This window comes from Lissotriton vulgaris, chromosome 9, assembly GCF_964263255.1.
Source record: "Lissotriton vulgaris chromosome 9, aLisVul1.2, whole genome shotgun sequence".
NCBI classification, from domain to species: Eukaryota; Metazoa; Chordata; class Amphibia; order Caudata; family Salamandridae; genus Lissotriton; species Lissotriton vulgaris.
In genome coordinates, this window is record NC_141697.1 from 971,263,354 (window position 1) to 971,287,053 (window position 23,700).

A 23,700-nucleotide genomic window follows, 5' to 3' on the forward strand; every position below is an offset into this window, starting at 1 on the left:
ATGTGGACGGTAGGCATCGCATATTCGACACTCCAACTGAAGCGCAAGAATTTTGCCAGACCTATAAGAAAAATCGCTCTGGTTCTCCAGTTGTGACGCGCCCGGCCTCACCATCCACGGGTGGATCACAAAACAGTATTAAACTCTTCTCCCAGCCGGGGACTGGTTGATTGCTCCTCCGCTTGGCTTGTTCTATTCTGCTGCATTATATTCATGCTCGTTTATTGCTCATGTTTATTCCTACTGCATTTGATTACGTTTCATCTACTGCCCGGCCGGTGTGGCGTTGTCACGCCCTATGGTGTATATCACAATGTTCTTTGCTAATATGTTTTGTTTGCTATGTGCTTGTTTGACTCCTGAAATAGATGTATTATGTTCATTGCACATGCTTTTTGCTTCCGGGGTAAAGGTGTGCCTCTTCTGTGTTCTTGGGAGGCTGGGTGGTGGGAGGATGGGGGAGAGGGGTTTGATTTGTTTTTATAGTTTTTGCTGGTTTTATGGTCACAAAGCCTGTTGGCGACAGGAGATAGACATGCATTGCGTTGCAACTGGTTCACCAATTCCTCCATGGTTAAGCTAGGACAACAGCGCGGTCCTTTTGGGCTTTCTTTGATATCTTGAAATGTCAGGGGGTTGAATAATACTAGGAAGCGTAGACAGGTCCTTAACTATGTTGCTAGGCACTACGCCAACCTAGTGTTTTTTCAGGAGACGCATCTGTCAGGTGCCGACCATGCCTCTATAGCTCGGAGCTGGGGCACCCATAGATATTTCTCTAATTTTAGCCGATATGCCAGGGGGGTGGCAATACTAATACACAGGCGGTCCCTTTTTCCTTGCACAAAATTATGGCTGATGCTGATGGATGTGCATTGATCGTTAAGGGTTCATTGTTGGGGCACACAGTCACGTTTGTGGGGATTTACGGCCCGAAATCGATTCCCCGACCTTCTTTCATGACCTTCAGGTCCGGCTTCTGTTTTTTGACCCCGGGCTCTTGATACTTGGGGGGGATTTCAATTTACTGTTAGACCCGTCCGGAGACAGTACATCCCGTGTTCCTGACACCAAACCCCGTGCCCGGCAGCCCCTTAGGGATATATGGTCCTACTTTTCTTTAATTGATGTCAGCTTCATTCTTCCGATCCGAAATGTACACACTACTCCGGGTTTCATAACACGTGGACCAGGATAGATTATCGGCTGGTGTCTCCCGGGGTGGCGGGTTGGCTGGGTGACTTACTTACCCTTCCCCACACGCTTTCAGATCACTCCCCTGTTGTTCTCCGCTTTAACATCCCTAGACCGGGTGGCTAAGAGTGTCAGTGGCCCTTCCACGGTCATGCGCTGTTGGATCAAGTATGTTGTGAATAGGTTCGGCTGGCGATTGAAGAATATTTTGAACTTAACACTGGGACGGTCGACACCTGGGCAGTCCTCTGGGAAGACTTTAAGGCCTACATAAGAGGAGTCTGTATTGCCAAACAAGCTGGAGTCTTGCGAGATCTCCGCTCGACATTAGATTGTATTGAAAAAGACATTGCTGACTTGGACCGGGAATTACTGCTTTCGGCATCCGCCTTGTGTGAGGCCAAATGTTTGGCCCTACTGCTGGAATTTAGGGAAGTGGCTGAACGTGAGCTGCTGTTCCTTAGTAGGCGGTGTTCTGCACGGCGATATGGCGAGAGCGAGAGGCCGGGAAGGATACTTGCACAAATGTTGCGCCCTCCGCGTGATTCCGCCTACATAACGGCAGTGATGGGCCGAATTACGCCTTACTCCACTCTACCCCTGAAATTTGTGAGCAATTCCTCACCTACTATAAAACGTTGTACACCTCCAGGGTCACTGGCAACATGCTGGAACAAGGGGAGTATTTGTCTGAAATTGCTTTAGTATACTTGGAAAAATACATGCAAGACTTTTTATCTGTTCCCATTTCTCAAGACAGCATCATTGAGGCCATTGATGCCCTTCGGGGCTCCTCTGCACCTGGACTAGATGGCTTCTCGGCCGATTTCTACAAGGCATACAAAGATATTCTAGTCCCGAAACTGGTCGAGGTTTATGCGGAATCGCTTGAGACAGGTATACTCCCCCCAAGTTTAGGGAAGCAGTCATTATTCTCCTTCCCAAGCGAGGTCGGACCCACTACTTTGCTGCTCCTACAGATCATTATCGTTGTTAAAAACTGATTACAAGATCTTAGCCAAGGTCATTGCAACACGACTATCATTACTAATGGAGTACATTATTTCTCCAGCGCAATCAGGTTTTGTCCCCCTATAGATCCACCTCCCTTAATCTTCGCACTTTATTCATGGTATTGCATAGAATTGACCCTGCCACGCCAGCTGTGGCGGTCCTTTTGGATGCTGAAAAAGCATTTGACTCCCTTGAGTGACCCTTTTTCTTGTCAGTGATGCGTAGTATGGGTATGCCAGAATGCTTTGTCTACACAGTCACGTTTTTATACACCAGACCTACTGCCAGGTTGCGCCTCAATGGTACCCTCTCTGCGCCTTTCGCCTTATCCCGTGGTACTAGACAGGGATGCCCTCTATCCATGTTATTATTCATTCTGGCAATGGATCCCTTAGTTCGCCATTTTTAAGACAAGCACTTACATCGCTTTCTCCAGTTTCGTAGGGTCCCCACCTTGTTTCGCTTTACGCGGATAATACTATTTTGTATGTTAGAATGCCTCATTTGAACTTGGAAATTGCACGGTTTGGCAAATTCTCCGGGCTTTGCATTAATTGGCATAAATCGGTCATCTTCCCGCTCACGGCTAGCACGACGGCCTGGCCCTGTGAGTTCCCACTTGAATGGTGTAACGACACGGTTAAATATCTGGGGGTATATGTTCACATTGACACACGCTACCATCATCAGTCTGAACTACGGCAGGGCCAACGGATCCCTGGAGTCGCAAATTGTACAATTGTTGCGCCTGCCCTTATCGATGGCTGGTCGAGTCACCATAATCAAGATGGTCGTCCTCCCCCGTTTTTTGTATCTTTTTAACAATATCACCATTCCCCTCACTAAAACCTTTTTCACACAATTGCGTACACTATTATTGCGCCTTGTCTGGCCAGATAAAACGCCTCGGGTTCGTTGGCAGACCTTGACTTTACCGTATGAAAGAGGAGGCTTTGGAGTTCCCGATTTCTATTTATATTATCTCATGGCGCAATGCTGTGATGCGCATGTTTGGTTTCACCCTGATGTTCGCATTCCCTATTCTAAGCCGGAAGCCGACTTGGTGTACCCACGTCTATTGTCTAACATCCTACCCACAGGATGCAAACGGGACCCCGGTGACATCCAAACAGTCTTCACCACGTGCTGGGCTTGGGTTAAGCTGCAGCGGTTGCTCGGGCTCGACGTGCTCTATTCTCTGGCACTAGCCCTGCCCAACCCTTCTTTGTTTCCGATCACTGGCGAAGTCCTGGTCCAATGCACACTGGAAATGTTTCACATCAGTACAGTGTGCGATCTGTTCCCTGACGGTCATGCTTTCTCTGTGTCTGAAGAAGCCCGCTTTGCAGACCGTTCCTTCATGGACACCTTTGTAATGAAATGGGTATATTCAATGCTCAGCGCTACTTATTCCTCGTTCCCTGCAGCCCCTGACCCTGCTCCACCGCTGACACCACTAATACAGAGCCCCACTGGTGCACACTTGGTCTCCAAACTCTACAAACAGTGCGGGACTAATAGGCTCATATCTGACGTTAAGGTCCGAGCTGCCTGGGAGGAAGATTTGGGTAGGCCTATCACTGACGATCAATGGGAATGGTGTTGTAGGGCCACCAAGGAGATCTCATTAAACAGTAGACACAAGTTGCTTCATTTTAAATTCCTTCGTAGGATATATCACACCCCTGCCCGCTCCAATAGATATCGATCCCAATAGACCCCATCACTGCCCAAAATGTTTGGCTCCTTTTGCCGACTTCGCCCACCTCGCTTGGACTTGTCCAAAAATACACCAGTATTGGGTACTAATACACGCTACTCTGGGGGAAGTCTTGTCTATGCACCTAGTGCCCACCCCGGAGATCGCATTGTTGGGCTATGTAGAAAATTTCCCCCGAAAGGTCAGGGAGCTGGCAGCTCTGGGCTTTCTGTTGGCTAAACGCGAAATTGCTCTTTTATGGGGCAACAAGAAAGCTCCCTCACTGCAGGCTTGGCTCCGTAGTTTAGCTTATTGCAATGTTAATTGTGAAGAGTACTCCACCTTGATTCCCAGTTCCTCCCGCCCTATAGATATTTGGGGGCCTTATCGAGACTACATAGATAGGAAATGGGCTGAGCGGGACACGCCAGTGTCAAGTGGCATTACACCTGAGGGTATTGGTTGAATGCCAATTCCTGCCAAAAGGCCTGACACCTGTTCAACTCCGTTGCCTACTGCTATTGTCTAGATTGCTTTATAAGTGCCATGTGTAAATTGCTGTGATTTCTGTTTCCTCTATTATTGAGCTCCTATGATTTGCAAACTGAACGTACACCCCTGACATCTAACTGTATTGTATCTCCTACTCACTACCATATCTGTGACCATTGTATAAGACGCAATTATCTTTCCTTCATTTCTTTTTGTTGCACATGATCTTATGCTGTAAATACTGCAGGCTGCACTGCACTGTTTAATCTCCTTTATCATGCAAAAACTGAAAATAAAGTTAAAAAAAAAAAAGTTGACATGTTTCACACCTAAAAATGCTCAAAATGATCCTTGGCGCTTCATCAGGACCAGAAAGAATCTGAGTTAGTAGTGAGTCAACACCACTCTAACTCAGAATTAGCTGTCTCCCTCTTTTGTGGGGTGGTACCTACTTGTGATAATTATCACCTTTGGTTCGACCTAGAAAGTTAATAGTTCTGAGGGTCGAACTTTATAGGCTAACCCATGGTTACGGGGGTTTCGCAGGGGGCGTATCTCGCTGCACCTAACCTTCAGGCATGCATTGTCGAGGGTAGGTACAGCGAGAAGAGCACCCGGCGTAACCCCCGTAATGATGCAATGAGTAGTTCTGGACTATTTCAACAGGATCCCCCGGAGGAGTGGCACCTTTAGAAAACTTCTGACACATTTGAATAGCACACATGGCTGACTGGCACAAAGTGGACCAATTTGAATAGAAAGTGTGGAAATACCTCTAGTGGTCTGGAATATTTGAAGAACACACACACATACTCTCTCTCTTTCTCTCTCTTTCTCTCTCTCCCTCGCTCTCTCTCACTCTCTCCCTCCCCCCCCCCCCCCCCCCCAAGGATTTTTGGTTTCCTCTTTTTAGATCCGACATATACGCAGATAGCGGCTTTGAACCAGAACATATTACATGAATAACTCAACTCATCACACTGCCACTCTATGTCACTTTACTCCACTTTATGCCACTCCACTCACTGCCACTCCACTGTACAACTCTTTACTCCACTCTACGTCACACTACTCTACAACACTCTACACCTCTCTGTGCCACTCCACTCTACTACATTCTATCCGCTCTGCACCACATAAGCCACTCCACTCTACACCACTCTACTCTAACCTACAACAGTCCAGCTGACAACACATTACTCCACTCTACGCCACTTTACTGGATACCACTGTACTCCAGTATGCAACACTCCAACCTACAACACGTTACTCCAATCTGCGCCCCTCCACACCACATTACTCCACACAATACACACACGCGCAGACACGCACACATATTTTGAAAGTAGCCTCTTATTTGAAATTACGAGTTCTCATGTTATTTCAGATTTTAGTACCAGGTTAGTCTCTTACGGGTTATTAAGGGGCACATGAACAGTGATATCACTATTTATGAAATAACCACTGTTTCTGTGATGCAAATAATTTCTGCTGTCATTCCAGGATTTCTACAGCGGACACCGATTAAAGATGTACAAAGACAGGAACTGGCTGCTCCATAGTTAACATTCACAACTACGTGATAAGCCTATAGATTTACAAAAAATATATTATAAAAACTCTCATTATGATTCAGCATTCGACCTCATATTTATAAATATTTTGTTATGTTGCTATTCTACCATTGGTATGGCCTTATTGGAGATAAACTGTCTCCCAAGCCACCTTGGAGATGGGTGATGAGTCATTTAGTGCCATAGTGGACTCATAGTTGGAGATAAAATGCATATATATCAGCAACTTGGAATTTGCTCCTCCAATGTGTATATTACGTAAGTTTCTGATATAATTTGGATCATTCTTAAAGTATGGGTTTTTATTTGAGCTATCCTTTGACTCTAAATTATTCAGACTTTTTGTTTTTGTTACCCCACTAAAGGTTTCTCAGGTACGTTAACTCACAGTGATGAAATACTCAGTCATCCATGCTGCATTTTCTTTTTGTTGTAAAGCCCATAGGTCATTTTGCTTTTAACGTTCTCATTAACATATGATCTGAAATCAGGGGAGGTTTGGTGCCACTTTTCAGTAATTGTGCTGGTACTTGAGAGATGCTTTCTCTTTAGTGAACTGTTCTTGTTATCTCCTTCATTCACTTGTTACCTTTCACTTTTACTTCATAAAAAACCCACACAAATTTGACTTTGACTCTTGAGGCCACCGCCGGCAGATTCACTATGCTGACATTAGCATCTGCATTGACAAACTGATGATTCATCATGTGACAAATTATGAACACGGTATTGATTTGGAACGGTGTGTATAGTTCAATATTATTGTTTATACAGATGGAACACACTCTCTTTCCCTCTCCATTTCACTCTAATAAGCACACGCTTCCCGTTCAGTACCTCTTTTTTTCATTGTTGTAACCTATAAGTACACCTATTACATTTTAAGTGTTTCTATGAGTTAGAAATCTCAACCATTTGCCTCTGTAGGTGAAGAAGCTCGTAGCATTGCGGCATTCCGGTCCTAGATCCATAAATATATTTAACAAGCATTTGCAATGCAATAGGTCTCGCAGCATTAAAGTTTGAGTTACTGGCATTGTGTATGACAATGCCAATAGCTATAACATTTGCAAATGTGACACCTATAGCATTTGTAATGCAATATGAGTTGTATTTACATGACTTACATGTATTGATATTACAAATAACAATGGCTTTTCATTTTTTTAATACTTAAATAAAAGTTATTGTAATTGAGTTGGTGGAAGGGTGAAGTGGGTCGTGTCCCCGAGTGATGTGGTGGTGTCCCGAGTGATGTGGTGGTGTCCCCGAGTGATGCCCCCGAGTGATGTGGTGGTGTCCCCGAGTGACGAGTGGTGCCCCTGAGTGATGTGGTGGTGACCCAGAGTGGTGTGGTGGTGTCCCCGAGTGAAGTGGTGGTGCCCCCGAGTGAAGTGGTGGTGTCCCTGAGTGATGTGGTGGTGTCCCTGAGTGATGTGGTGGTGTCCCCGAGTGATGTGGTGGTGTCCAAGAGTGAAGTGGTGGTGTCCCCAAGTGATGTGGTGGTGTCCCCGAGTGATGTGGCGATGTTCCCGAGTGATGTGGTGGTGTCCCCAGAGTGCAGCCCCAGCCCACCCTCTAACTTGGTTTTCTACGCTAAAATGAACTTGTATGGCCACCCTGTAACCCCTACATAGTCTGAATCAATAGCAGTGTATAACAAAAAGTCTGATACAGAGAACATTTTGTTTAACCACAAAAACTAATTTATATAAATATCCATGCCCACATCAAATACGGATTTAATAAATGACTAGTTGGAATCATGCCTGAAATCACACTGTGCTTTAGACTAGACACACAAATATATATCGCATTTTTTCCAGGATTTTGTAAATATATTGCTTTAGTGGTCATTATTGTAGAGGATTAAGAAGAATGGGTTTCAAGAGAAATTCCGAAAAGGTGTCCTAATTTACGCACAACTAACTAGTTATGCCTTTGACTTATACACATTAAAAATATGAGTTCATTCTTCGGGCTGATTCCATAAGGAAACAATGTCAATGCAGTTTTTGTCAACTTTCTGCCCACGCAATTGTACATCTGCTACAAGTTTGCATGCTGAAATAGTTAGGCATTGTATACTCTTGTATTCTATGACATGCGTTGACATCTGGGCATACTCTTACATTTTTTCTAAATTACATCGAGATCGGAAACGTACTCAAAATACAGGAGTAACCCAACAAAGTAAACTTCTGACTATTTTTTTTAAAGATTTACTTATAGGATTCATGCTCTAACCTTTGTAGGGGTAAGGCAGAAGGTACTGTGACTAGAGCTTGGGCCTCAGCCTATAGATGATATGGGTGCTTTGCCCTGGATCTGGTTCGTTTCGAAGTTTCAGACCTATAGGAAACATATAGAAATGGTAACAGCAGTTACAGAACACCCTTTCGGATGTTTTACTCCTCAGGAAATTATCTCCTTACACCATGTTTAATCTTTTTTTCCTGCAGATACCGTGTTTTGCCAAGAAAGTAGTCACAATGGGGTCTTTAGAACCTCATAGCACGTGGCCTGTTATTTGAGGAGGTAATACCGCACCTTTTAAATGCTAATACGTCCTTTTGCCGGGTATTACCTCTCCTTTCCAAGTTCCATATCTCGGAATGGGGAATAACTCAATAGTACCTAATTTTTCCCTGCTCTATAAGACTCAGAATGTTGCAGGTTTAACACATGCAATTGTCTCCTGGTCTTACTTGGTGCAATATTTGTGCAGGAAGAAGTATGGTATTTTAGCACTCCTTGTAGTTATGAATTAGTAGCAAAGTCGTGTGCGCTCCCTCTTGAAGTGAGAGCTTAATATGCTTTCTATCACTGTTAGCCTTTTCAGGTTTACAGATGGCGCCTGTGGGATGTTTTGACTGTTCACAGTCCCTCACCCACTTACAGTGATTTACAGTGGAATCCCGCCGCGGCCGCCCCGGAAGTCAGGCACGGTCGCCTGTGACGGGGGCGGGGCCACGTCCAGACCGGAAGAGGAGGCAGGCGGAGTCAATGCGTCACGCGGCCTGGGGCTCCTGTGAGCGGTGTGGAGCCCCGGGGCCGCGCCAGCAGGAGGTTGGGCGCCGCGTGCTGAGAGCAGAGTCCCCGACATTGGCCAGGTAAGTTTCAAAAGGCTGGGGGGGGGCTTGGTGCACTTGTGTGTGTGTGTGTGTGTGTATGCTCGTGTGTGTATGTATGTGTGCGACGGTGACGGCGGGGGAGGGGGGGCCTCGGTGCACTTGTGTGTGTGTGCGCGCGTGTGTGTGTATATGTGAGGGGGGGGCTCTGTATGTATGTATGTGTGTGCGTGCATGGGCGCTTGTGTGTGTGTCTGTGTGTATGCGCATGCGTGTGTGGTGCTTGAGCTTCCCAGGAGACAGCGCCTGGCCACAGCGCGCGTTCCAGTTACAAATCGCCTCCAAGGCGATGCGCGCGGCCGGCACTGTCTCCTGGGAAGCACAGTCGCCAACAATAGATCTCTAGCGAGACACAGCGCTAATGCGCTGTGTTTTCGCTACGAGACCTAAAAACATAGGAAGCCCTCTCAGATGTTATATTTTTTAGAAAAAGATATGACTTTGAGTTTATTAAGGAAATTGAATACGTTTCTGTGCCACAAACAGGCTAGCTACCTACTTAGCTTGAGTAATACTGTAACTAAGCTAATCTTTTGACTTACGCACATTACAGAGTTTACATACAATGAGATAATGTCCAATGGATATCCAACCACGTCCCAAACTTACAAGTGTTCAAGTTTATTAAAGCTTGATTGCTGACAGTCTCTGTCTCCTGTTGTGGATTGAAAGAGCTCAGACATTGGAATAGTCTCTAAGAAGCGGTAGCGCAGGTATGTGACGATGCAGGTGGTAAGGATTGTGATCCAGGCCATTAGGAGACAGGCTGCTGCTGAGTATGATACAATAGGCCGATGTGGTGTTCTTAGTATCTCTCCCTGGCAGCACTGTCAGAAGCAGGTTCTGGAATGGAAATTGTCCGCGGCATTTGACACCGTTTGTCACAAACAACTATTGTCGCGGATGAGGGATTTCGGCATTCAGGGCACAGCACATGCATGGCTCTCCTCTTTCCTCCAAGGGAGGACACAGAGAGTGCAACTTGGTGACCTGCTTTCCTTTTTTTTTAAATATCTTTATTAGGTTTTTTCCCAAATTTACAAACCCCTCTCTTCCCCCCCCCCAAGTCAGACAAGTTAAACAATAATATTTCAAATATAAACACAGAGAAATTATGAATTTTAGGTGAGTTCATAAATCATACATTAATAGCTAAATAGGTAAATAGGTTAATCAACCAGCCAAAACATTTCCAGTCTGTTTGGGTAGATACAAACAGCATCTAAATAATTATTATTTACAAAAAAAAAAAAAAAATTACAGCCATAACAAATTACATTTTGGCAGTTCTTAGATCACGCTGGTTATGGCCTTATGTTACAGAGAATTGCCTTGGGATTGAGACCACTCAATTAAGGGATTCCAGATTTTTAATCCCCTGACCCTCCGTCTTCTGCCTTTTCTTTTATATATAGCCATTTCTAAGTTAAATATAGCTAACAATCTAGAAAACCACTGTTGAAAAGATGGTGGGTTAGGGTCTAGCCAGGCGGTGGCGATACAGATTCTAAAGACCGCCATTGCGATAAATATTAATTTGTGTCCAGGAGATAGTTCTGCGAGACTAGTCGCCCCAAGCAAAATCATTTCATTAGAAAGGGTTATTTCTGTTTTTAGAACATCAGTTAGAAACCGTTCAATGTTCAATTTTAAAGAGGATAAGTTTGCACAGGAGGAAAATATATGTATGCTGTCTGCATTAGATAAAGTACATCTAAAACAACATGAACCCCTCCCACTTCCCCATTTGGCGATTCTATCAGCGGTATAATACCTAAAAAAGCAGGTTTTATAAAACTGAGTTTGCAGTTTAGTTGACATGAGGATAGTTTGAGATAAATCATATGCATAATTAAATTCTTCTATGCTGATTGCTAATTTCCCCTGCCACTTCTGTGCTGTTTTCTCAAGATTGTTCGGAAGGAGGGATAGCAGGTGAGAATATATCTCACCAATTGTGAATTATTTTTTGGTTCTTTTTAAGGTTTCTGCTGTCGGTATTTTATCAAATGGGCTATTTTCCCTAATCCTTCGTGTTAAAAAATCTCTGATTTGCAGATATTTAAAAAAATCCCTCCATTCCAAGTGATATATTTCCCTCAAGGTTTCAAAAGAGTGTAACCCTTCATTTGAAATAAGACATCCAAAATGTGTAATTCCTGCCATATTCCATCTATCATCTGACCTGCTTTCCACCACAACATCGATCACCTGCGGAGTGCTGCAAGGGTCTGCCCTGTCACCCCTTCTATTCAACATTTATTTATAGCCTTTGATTCTGTTGCTCAACCAGATGGACTGCCAGGTGTACAATTACGCGGATGACACCCAGATCATCATCCAATTGGATGATGGCCAGGATGCTTTCGCAAGACTGCAAAACATCTTGATGTGCACAGCCAACTGGATGTCCATGAACTCTTTAAAGATCAATCCGGATAAGACCGAGGTGTTGCCAATTACCATCGCTGGCAACCCATGGAATGATCGATTCTGGCCAAGGGAGCTCGGGACACCCCTGGAACTGGCGGCCGTGGTCAAATGTTTGGGCATCCATGTGGATGGTAAGCTGTCCATGCAAAAACAAGTTATGGCTGTGGTGGGCACTTGTGTCGGCCTTTTTCGACAACTTAGGAAAGTTTCCTCGTTGCTGTCCTTCTCCACCTTGAGGCGTGCGGTCTCTGCTACGATCCTAGCCAGGTTGGACTACCGTAACTCGTTGTACATAGGGCTGCCGCAAAAACTCCTGAATAAGATGCAGGTTGTCATGAATGACGCTGCTAGACTTATTTTTAAAAAGCCGAGGAACACGCATGCATCCCCCCTCCTGCGAGAACTGCATTGGTTGCCAGTTAAGCAGAGGGTAATGTTTAAAGGATTGTGCATTGTGCACAAAGCCCTTTATGGTAGGGCACCAAGTTATATAAAATCCCGCCTGACTCTCTACAGGCCGGGTAGGGCACTAAGATCTGCAGATGCTACCCTCCTTACTCAACCACGTTGCAGACTGGCTACCGTGGGCGATCGCGCCTTTTCCTATACTTTCCCAGCTTTTTGGAACAAACTGCCAATGGAACTACGGAAGGAAACCAAGTTGATGTCCTTCCAAAAGAGATTAAAAACAGTGCTCTTTCAGCAAGCGTGGGGTTGCCTGTAATATTTGATCAGCTGTTTTTTTCTGTATTCGTCTGTGTGGATCGTGACAAAGCTCTTAGAGACCCCTGGGTTATAACGCGCTATACAAATCAAATAAATAAATAAATAAAATTGTCCAGAATGAAGGCTGCCTATCAATGTTTGAATGTTTGGCAGTTTCTCTCAGCCTGCTTCTGGATGAGGTTTTGTTATGCACCTTTTTCCTGAACAAACCATCTTACAGCCAACTTTCAAGTGTAAGACTTCTCAATGGAAGAAACCCACTTCCACATTTTGGCGACTAGGATGGGATCAGAACCCACACGTGCAAAGAACAATGGATTCAAAATATTTAATTATTCGTATATTTAATAGTGTATTGGTAGTTGTGTATTTTTCTCTTCTACAGTTGTTTTCATTACAAGATGCAGAACGTCGCAGCACCTCCATTTTTCCAGACTGCTCCACGTGATCCTCCTCTTCCTTGGCTGAAATGGAAAAAAGTATTCATGCATTATGCACAAGTGTGTGGCACGTCCTTGAGTGCGGAGAGAATAACCTCTCTTCATATGCACTGTTTAGGCTCAGAAGGGCAAGAAATATTCGAGCACCTTCCAGATTTAGATGATGGTGATGCAGCTTCTCTTAATGAGTTTGAGGTGTGTATAAAAAAGCTTGATCTACACTTTCTGCCCAAAATAAGTACTGTACTTGAACGTTACCACTCTGGTAGAAGAATGCAAAGGGAAAATGAATCTGTCCAACAATACATAACGATCCTACGCAAGTTGGCATCAACTTGTAATTTTGGTGCAACCTTGGAAGAACGGTTGAGGGATCAGTTTATGTTAGGTTGTGTACAAGACAAGACTAGAGATGCACTATGGCAAAAAGACAATCCTACTCTCACCGAAGTGATAACAATAGCCATGAGCACTCAGAGGCTTGCAATGAAGTTATAAAGAAAGATTCTTCAATTGAGAAGAAAGAGTGTCCTGAAGTAAAGTTGGTTGAAAAACAATTCGAAGGTGAAGCCCAAACTCAAAAATAGTTATTCGCAGAAAATGTTACCACAAAAAGGATTTCAGGGAAAGTGGAGACTCTGGTCATTTAGCAAGTTTCAAAGACTGCCGTGGGTGGAAGACCATTTGTAAGATTTGCAAAAAGAGGGGTCATGTTTCCAAATGCTGTAGATCCGAAAAAGGTCAAAAGAAAGTTAGTGAGGTGGATCTATTTCTAGAAGATGATGATGAAAAAGAAATTGTGGTGTCTCAAATCCTAGGAGGGGCCTCTGATGGTCCTTATGAAATTGTGCTAATCAATGACGGACCTGTTAATATGCTTTTTGACTCTGGCGCAAAAATAACATTGATACCAAATTCATTTTACGACAAAAATTTACTAGGCACAGTGTCTCTTACGAAACCTGTCATTAGACCCAAAGGGTATGGTGGTGTAATATTATTCCTGGAAAAATGTATGTTTCCATGAAGGGTGATTCACTTATTAGGTGGTTTCACCAAAGAGATCTTCATATTTATCTGGATCCAAATGAAAAGCCATCTGTTTGTTTGAAAGAATTGCCCCCTATCAGTGTGGTTGCTGATTCTAATCAAGATTGGATCAAAGCCTTTCCTGCTGTTTTTAGAAATGAACTAGGATGTTTAAAAAATATGTACATCGTATTTTACTGAAGAAAAACGTTCTACCGAAAGTTGCAAAAGTAAGAAATGTGCCCATTCTAGTAAGAGATAGCATGAAGTGTGAGTTGAATAAACTTTTAAAGAAGGGTATTATTCAAGAAGTTGCGGCTACTCAATGGGTTTCTCCGGTGGTGATGGCTCGAAAGGCCAATGGAGAGGCCCGGCTCTGTGTTGACTTGAGGGAGCTCAATAAGGCAGTGATTGTTGATCACTACCCTTTGCCAAACATTACAGTAATGTTGTGTTCTCTTGAAGGACCAAGATATTTCTCCTCATTAGACCTCACTATCTTCGTGACTCCCTTTGGGACTTTTAAATACTTAAGAATGCCTTTTGGACTACTTTCGGCAGCCTCTGTCTTTCAGAGAGTCATGGAGGGCATACTAGGAGGTCTTGAAGGAGTTAAGGTGTATCAAGATGACATACTCATTTTTGGGGCAGATCTTGGTCAACATGATATGAGGTTAAAGTCTGTTCTTAGTTTTCTACAGGATGCTGGTCTTACACTTCATGCTGAAAAGTGTAAATGTAATGTTTCGGAAATAGAATACCTTGGTCATGTTATCTCAGCAACAGGTATTAGACCAAAAAGTGCCTTAGTCAATTCAATTAATCTACGTTCACCATCAACGAAGAGGAGTTGGTTAAAATTTTTGGGATGACAGAATTGTGCCATAAATTCATCCAGAATTTTGCTGCAAAAACTGAATCACTGAGGTGCCTTTTGAAGAAGGGTTGTGAGTTTGTCTGGTCACAAAATTGTGAGGAAGAATTTAATAGAATAAAAAAAGAACTCAGCAATGCCCCTTCTCTTAGTAGCTTTGATCCCACTAAAATTTCCTATCTCATGACTAATGCGAGTACAACTGGGTTAGGAGCTGTTTTATTACAGAGAGTTGATGGGGATGAAAGAACAATCTTATTTATCTCCAGGCCTTTAAGGGGTGCTGAGTCTCATTATTCTGTAGTGGAGAAAGAGGCTCTTGGTGTGTTTTGGGCCATTCGAAAATTAAGAAAGTTTTTGTGGGGAAAGCAGTTCAAAGTTTTATCGGACCACAAACCTTTGAAAGAAGTTTTTACTAAGAAAGGCATTGACTTTGTTTCTCATCGGATTCGTAAGTGGGTAGTGACTCTTCAGGAGTTGGTGTTTGATGTCTCCTACTTACCTGATGCAAATAACGTTATCGCTGACTTTCTTTTAAGACTTGGTTCAGTTAGCAATGATGATGTAAATGATGTTGAATGGTTTGGGGGTGAATGTTTTGAGGAAGAAGTTAATGTATGTTTGATTACAGAGGGGATAATATCTGAGAGTGAGTGGAAAGAATTTCTTGTGCGTGATGATGTTTTGCAGATGGTGATCACTATGATAAAAGATGGTTGGTGTGAGAAAAAAGATTGTTGTGAGGATGTAAAAGGATTTTGGAATGTGAAAGAAGAATTGGCCTTAGTGGATGAAGTTCTTTTACGTGGGACTAAACTTGTTCCTCCTTCTTCACTGAGAAGTAAACTAGTCAATAACGCTCATGCATCTCATATGGGGATCGCCAAAACCAAGGAAAGAATTAGAGAAGCATACTGGTGGCCAGCCATGGACATTTTTGTAGAAAGGATTGTTCGTAAATGTGTAGAATGTGCAAATTGCGATAAATTGCTTAAATGCAGAACTCAACCCCTGATTGTAAGGGAGCAGGCAGTCAGTCCGTAGTCCGACATCTCGATAGATATCTTGGGCCCACTCCCATACCGCCAAACTCGGAATCAGGTCCTTAATCGTCACTTGAAGAAGTGAAGTGATGTACAAAGTTTGCAGCACAAGGGCCACATGGTTTCAGTAGATTAAAAAATGGTACTGCAATACAGGGTTCATGTGCAAGAGAACTCTCATGATCAACAGGTGCAGAAAAAAGGATGCTTTGATGCAGGGATCAATTGTGCTTGCCTCTCACCATCATTGGGCTCAGAGACAGGATTCGATGATAGAGGGATAAGGTGTATGCGCCTCCTACAACCATCAGCCTCAGAGGGGCAATGCTGTAATGCAGAATTGAGGCATGTTGGCCTCTTACAGACACAGTGCGTAGAAGCAGTAAGAGACAATGAAATGTTAAGGTGCCATGACATGCATTGTCCTGCTAGATGGAGGACAGTTTTGGACATTTGCGACACAAATTCCTTCCTTTGGATGATGTGTAAAATCAAAGAACAGCACTGGGCTTTATAATTAATTATAAAGTGGGGAACAGGTGACTGAAACTCCGTCATTTCAGCCGTGCACCATTAGAAAATTAAGGGGTAAATACAAGAAAGTGTGAGATCCTAATTTAGTTACAAGACCTCACAACTACCCAGCATGGGCAAGCACCCTGAAGTGCGGTCCACATACAATCAGCGGGAATAATAGGGCCCAGACATGGCATTCTACAACATGAATTTACCAGTGAGGACAAGTAGTCAGTTGCCCCATTGGGGCACATGTACAAAAATGGCCTGTACCACAGTACTAAAATAACTAGGCATTTCCTCACTACCAGAATTAGCTGCTACTAAAATTAGTGTTATGGGCTAGTAGTAGGGATAGTAGTGACCAACACTAAAAGGAGTGCAACTTTAGGTTGTCTTTCATTCCCCCAAAAGAGTCTACCATTACAACAATGTAAAGCTATTACTTTAAATGGGCGGTACTGGCAGGTGCCAAGTAACTGCACTTCCTACATTTAAAGGCGATAGTACTATTACCCCTCCTTATTGCTAAACTAAATTTTGTGGCAAAGTACCAGTTCTTCTCAGCAGCAAACAGATACTCTGAGGTAGTGATTAGCTTCAAGTCTATTTTTCTATTTTGAGTACTGCATAGAATACTTGCAAATAGCTTTTTCCACCAGAAAACATACCAAGTATGCTAAATACTGAAATGAGAAGAAGATTTTCATGAGGACACTGGGCCCGGAGACTTTCAAACCCAGATTATATCCTTCTCATTTTCTTTCACCCTAAAGTTCACTGTTAGACCTGGCACCATTGGCGTGGGTCTCACTTCAATTTTTTGCTGCTGCCTCGTGTGTTTTTGCTGGTGATAGTTGCTTTGGGCACTGTGGCACTGCTGTCTAGCGTCACAGTGCGAGTGCTCCCTATTATAAATTAATGTATGAACTAATGATTCCATGATGGACTGGTTTGGTTTGCCTGTCATACCCTAGTACAGTGCACCAAGAGTGCCCAGAGCTTGTAAACCAAATGCTGCAGGTGGGCCTGCAGCACTGGTTGTGCCTCCCACAGAAGCAGCCTGTAAAAGTGTTTTGCAGAGCCTATGTGCAGTCTTGTATTGCCCTGTTGACTGAGCGCGTGCACCCACTTGCCAGTCCCTAAACTTTCCCATTTCTTCATATCAGACACCCCTATGGTAGGCCTAAGGGCAGGGTGCATTGTAAGTATAAGGTAGGACATGCCCTGGTGTGTGTGGCATGTCCTAATGGTGAATTACAGCCATTTTCAGTTTTCACAATTGTAAGGCTACTTGTTCTCCATAGGCCAGAATGGGCAGTTAGATTATTACATTTTATAATCCTAACTGACTCTGGGAACATGCTGGAAATTAGAGTTTAGAACGCCTGAATTCAGAATGATAAAATACATCTTTTAGTGAAGTTGATTTGAACATTCTGTGTTTGAAAATACCACTTTTAGAAAGTAGGTATTTCCTTGTCTAACTAGCCAATCCTGCCTCTGCTAGGTTGTGTATTCCTTGTCTTGAGTTTTGAGTGACAGGGCTGGGGGATTCCAGGAAACAGAATGAGTCAGCCCAGTGGTGAATAGAGAGATCTGCATCTAGATGGGAGGGAGGAGTTGACCTTGAGACCTGAATAGGGCTGTGCCTTTCCTCCACAATGCTGGCTCCACCTCCTGTGGTGCCGCTGATGTCTCTGCCCTGCACTGTGAAAGGAAAGAAGGAGTCATGTAAACAGAGTGCTCCAGAACTGGTTTGGACTGAGCATAGGCCCCTCAGCCATGTGTTTTTTTTCAGTATAAAGTTATAGTTACAAGCGCATGGTGGCCACATTCTGATAGCGCCCTTATTTCTTGCAATAAAAATGTGAAGAAAATATCTATAGCACCAGCATGTCAAGGCCATACCAGTTAGCTTTGCCAATGCTTGTTCTGACCTGTACCCTTTCTGTCTTCTCTGTGATACCAGCCCCTCCAGTTGAACAGAGCTACAGTTTTACAGGTTATTTTGCCTCATAATGAGGCCTACTGTAACTTTGAGCTCCGGGAAAAAAATAGTCACATAAAATATTAGCAGGAGAGATTCAAAGCATTATAGTGAAATAGTTTAGATCAAACGAATGACACATTGTGGTTAAATATGAACTGACCCAATAACAGGAGAATGGTGATTTTCCAATTAACATGCAGAGAGATTCTTTATTTCATTAAAGACAATGGAGGCTATTGTTATGCACAAACCTTTATTGCTGCCCCATATGCAGCCCTTTAAAGAATGTACACACATTAGAAAGTAAACATATTCTATTCTGGAATAATAGTACGGTATATATGACCATGGCAACAAGTATCTTCCTCTTTTGAGGCTGTGACACTAAGACAAAACTTGAACAAGTACGTTCTTCTTTTTTTTTTTCAAACAAATCTAAATTATTTACCATTCTATTTAATTTCCCTCACCTGATCCATACGGAAAAAAATTAGGGTGAAGTGGGTGGGATAATGATAGCCCCCAAATCAAGATTCTCTCTGTGTGTGAAGTGGAGAATCGTAATTTCATTACAAGACCGGAGGCTAATATTATGCATGTTTAAAGCTTTCCACAACTAAGTTACTTACATGCTTCACTGCTTTCAACTAGAAATTTGTGAAGGTGCTGGCATTCAACCAGTCTGTTGCTTTTAAGATCACAGAAAGAGTACCGCTGGCCCAGAATACTTTACTGCCATTGCATCTCTTCCTGAATGAGCAACAAAATTTGATAGCTTTATGACTGCCTCAATCACTATTGCATTAGCCAATAGCTATTGTGATGGAAAAAACTGCTTTATGCAATTTCACATAGGATATTAAAAGTTGACTGTCACCATCTTGTCTAAATTCTAGCATTCTATGCTCCTAGACTTTCATGCAATTTGCCATACACAGGGGAATATGGCAAAGCGTGGCACTGAGCGCAATTTAGCAGCGCTCCGCTGTGCCATTTAAAAAATGCAGTGATACGCCGTATTTACAAGGATACGGTGCACCCCTGTGTTTTTCCTTGTGCTGGTGCTAAAAAAAATCTGCCACCTCAACTATATAGGGTTCGGCTCACAATCATTAAGGCTAGGCCATGTATAAGCTCTAGTCATCAAACAAATGCCAATACTGATAACCATTCAATCTTCCATTCAGACCGGATGATCATACACTTCAATTGTTCTGATCATTTGATTGTTTAGTCCAAAAGTTTTTTTCTTTGTGTTCATTTTTTTTTCAAAAACGTAAATAATCCCCAATTTGAGACACTTCATTAACTCAATAACATTTCATAACACAGGGACACAACACTTACAATATGTACAACAATGAACAAATCATATAGACAATACACACAACCAATAAGACATTATAATTCAAGACAAATTATTGCTTTGGTTCTGTGCACCATAGTGCAAAGGTGCCTGCATTGCAGGGAATCATCTCTGCAACTCAGGCACCCTTGCACAGGGCCTCTGTGTTGCAGAGAATGAGTGTTTATGTGCAGGAAGGGACACTATCCTGCACATAAACAATCTTTAAAGGCGATTTTCTCTTTCTTTATGTGCTGCAGAATGCAGCACACATAGAAAGTGCAAAAACAAGGAGAAATAAAAGTATTTCTCATTGTTGCGCCAATCTAATGCCTGCTATTCAGTGGAGTTAGTTTTTGGCACTGCCTTAGATATACAGATCCTTGTAAATCTGGAGTAGCATAAAAAAGCAATGGGTGTTGCGGTGGAATGCCCACAGCAACACCCATTACACGCCCCTTTCACACAGATACCTGTATGATAGAAGACAATATTTACAAAGTGGCCTTAAGCCATACAAAATGGCCCAAGCAGCTTTATAAATGTGGAGCAGAGCATTGCGCAGCCGGAACGTCAGAAAAAGTGACATTCCGGTGGCACAATGCCGTTGTAGTATCCCTCATAGTTTTGGACAATCCTGGAATTAAGTATAGAAAACATGACCAGACTTATTCTTTGATCTTTTCAAGATATAAAAATGTATATGATTTGATGAATAAACCCTGTTGCAAATCTCTAAAGCTTTACCATCAGAAATCTTTCTGAAAGATACTAAATAAAGAAGAGTTGCAAATTTCTGGGAAATCTGTCTCAAAGAGGAGTAACAATTACCTGGCCATGAGTCAAAAAGTTTGAAAGCCAAATTAACATCCCATAAGGAATAGAACCTTAGGGGCTCTTTTAAGTCATATTCCCTCCATCATTCTACATATTAGAGAGTTGCTTCCAACTGCGATGTCACCTACCAGGGCACGGTCAGCTGAAAAGTCCAATCTATGGCAATTAATGGTCCTCTAAGATAAACCTGCCTGACATATTTTGTTAGATAATTTATTTGTAATAAACTCTCTTGGTTTGACAATCTTCACCCTGTCTCCAGGTTGCTCAGGCGATCACTGAGCCAAAAGAACAGGCATCTGTCTGTAATGTAAATTCTGGCACATTTCCAAAAATAGCTTTGCCAACACTCTAGGCTGTTCAGCCACTACTAGAGGTCTGTTTGAGCTTCCAGGAACAATCTTTTTGAATCCGTATACTATAGGCCGAGGGGCCCTGTAATGCAGGGGGCCTGAAGAAATTGCTTGAATCAATGAGAACAGGACAACAACAGTCCTTGCTAAGTCCTTGAGTGTTACAACCCCCTTTCCTAAAATATTTATTACCTCTTTCCTTATTTTCGTTGTCTTTTTCTTGAGGCAAAAGTAACTTGGTTTGTAGAGTATCAAGACGTATTTTTCTATTTTAACAATGAATCCCAGGTTTATGGGTGGGGCCATTTTGTTTTTCTGCTCTCGGTTATGGTGCTGGGCCTAAATTTCAATCTGTACTTCATCTTTGGAATCCTCCTCCTTTATTACTTTTCAACTCTTAATTTAATTTTTTTATGATAGTGTGTGTCTTTGTGTTTGTGTATTTTAAGTTTTTGTGTACATTTGTTTCTGTTTTTGTGACATTTTTACTTAGTTCATTTCCCCTACTTTCCTTATTTCTTTCTTCTTTTTTTTCTCTTCCTTTTCCATCTTAGTTATTATTTCCCCACCCAGTGCCATGGCAGAGGGTGACTTCCATGCGGGTGGCGCAGCCGCCCAGGTGTGCAGCCCCAGGCGATCTTTAGAGAGGAGGAGGTGGCAGCACTAGTTTTTTTGTGCAGCGCTCCCTCCCCTCTTTGCTGGCAGTGGGCCGCAGACCCGGTAGTGGGTACATCCTTAGTGAGCTGTGGTGTACCAGACATGTTCGGGGCACCATAGGGCAGACATTCTCAAACAGGACCTGCTAGGCATTGAGATTCCGGGGCTCGGAGAATAATAATTGTTTGTGTTCTACAATGCTAAAACAAATCTGAATAGCATGCTGCTCACACACAGAGGTAAGTTATGCTTTGTAAAGTTTACACTGGTAAATTATTGTGTGATCCAGTTTCTAGTTTCTGCTAATCAGGTGCCGCTACCTAATCGTATTATTCAAGCGCTGGCTTTGGCTGATTAATTAAGAAGCCATTGCAGACTGTTCTTCTGTCAATATAGTGATTAACTGAGTAAATCGTTCTCTCTGTGACTTTGTTTATGTAGTTCGTACAGTTCCAGGTTATTTCATTTGATTCACAGTGATGTTGTGAGGTATGCATCTATGCATTTCAAAAAATAGAGACTGAGTTGGCTCATCAAAGGTGTTCACTGCAATACATTCCAAATGTAGTTTTTGGTAAGGAGATTTGGAATACGGATTTAACAACAGTCAATAGACTCAAGTGGAAGCTAGTAGTACTACAAGTGATCTGTTTTAGCGACTGAGTTTGCTTCTCATAAAATATTTTTTGGAGATTATTACCAGAATCTCTAATATATCTTTATTTATCTTCTTAATTTCTTTCATTAGCACCCAAGGGCTAGAAAAGGGACGATTTGGAGGGTCCAGGACAAGCTGGGTAGCCAGAGCTGACCACCAGCGCCGCTGCCGAGGTCTCTGCTGATCCCAGTAAGTCCTTTTATGATTGCTGTGGACTTCTTAGGATAGGACCATAGAATCTTGGGATATTGGTCTATTGGAATGTTGGTGCTATCTCTCATGATTTGTGAAGATTCAGATAGCAGGCCCAAGTAAGCTAGTATTTTAAATAAAATCTCAATGTATGTTTGTTAAGAAGGCTTTCCTTTTCCTGCTTATGCCTAGCTCTAACACAGTTCAGTTCACAAGACAGTAGCTATGGTCTTCATGGAACACATCGCCTGCGCGCCAATGGAGGGTGCTGCAGACCTGTTCTTTTATAGTTACAGTATACCAGCAGTTTCCCATGACAGATCAGCAAGGCTGGAAAACATTTATGAGGTCCCAATCGCATTGCATTTGTCATCCAACACCATATGTCTTTCATTGACTATTATTCCATGCCCGGCTTGTCTAAGTTTGTGAACCAACCAACCAAATGCCTAGAGTGATATTTGGAAGAGACGGATGTGCTAACTGAGCTGTAGTGCGGCATTGCTGTTGTATTTGGGGTTGCGTATCTGGGATCTAATTCATGTGTAATGTTTATTCTAGCCACACAGAACATCAGTGATGCTGGCTCCAGTGCCGTTGCACGAGGAGACGGCGATGGGCAGTTGGAGGAGGAGAATCGACAGCAGGGACAGGCACTGGTATGTCACATAATTTCTTGCAATTACTATGCTCACTAGCTATTGCCATGGCTTCGCTTGTGAGTATAAAAAATGACTGTGAGGTTAACCCCTCCCACCAAGCTTTACCAGCCACAGCTGTGGTTGAGTTATTATTATGGCCGCTTCTATCTGCAATGCAGCAAATCCTCACATAATGAACTGTGATGGCTTGAGGGAGACATGAAAAAACGGAAGGTAACTTAACCCTTTCGCTGCGGTGGCTTTTCCGCCGCAGTGCTAACAGGGCGGGGCGGCCGCGCGGCGGCCGCATGCTAGTGACAAAACCGCTCCGTCACCAGCCGCGGTTGAGCTGTGCTCGTGACGGAGCGGTTCCGTCACGGCCCGCCCCGCTCAATAGAACGCGCCCAGCAGGCGCGGCGGCCGGGCCATGACGGAACCTCTCCGTCATCAGCACAGCCCAACCGCAGCTGATGACGGAGCGGTTCCGTCATCAGCATGCAACTGGTTAAAAAAGGAAATGGTTTGTGAGTGAAGGGGTGGGTGGAAGGGTTGAAGGGTACATGGTGGATGGGCGAAAAGATGGTTTGAAGAAAGAGTTGCTATGTATTGAATGGGTGGAAAATGTATTGGATATTTTGGTAAAAGACTGGATGGGAGAAAGTAAAGCTTAATCATGGTGGCTATGGGTGAATTGGAATGAAAGGATGAATTAATATTTGGATTGTTTGGATGAAGAAGCAAGGCAGCTCTTCTTCTCATGAGGAGCATGCTGCTGCTCACCTTCTCTGCCTAATTGGTTTATGTAGGGTTATCACTATCATTCAAAGCTATGGTTCTTCTAAGTGGGGGTTATTTATTT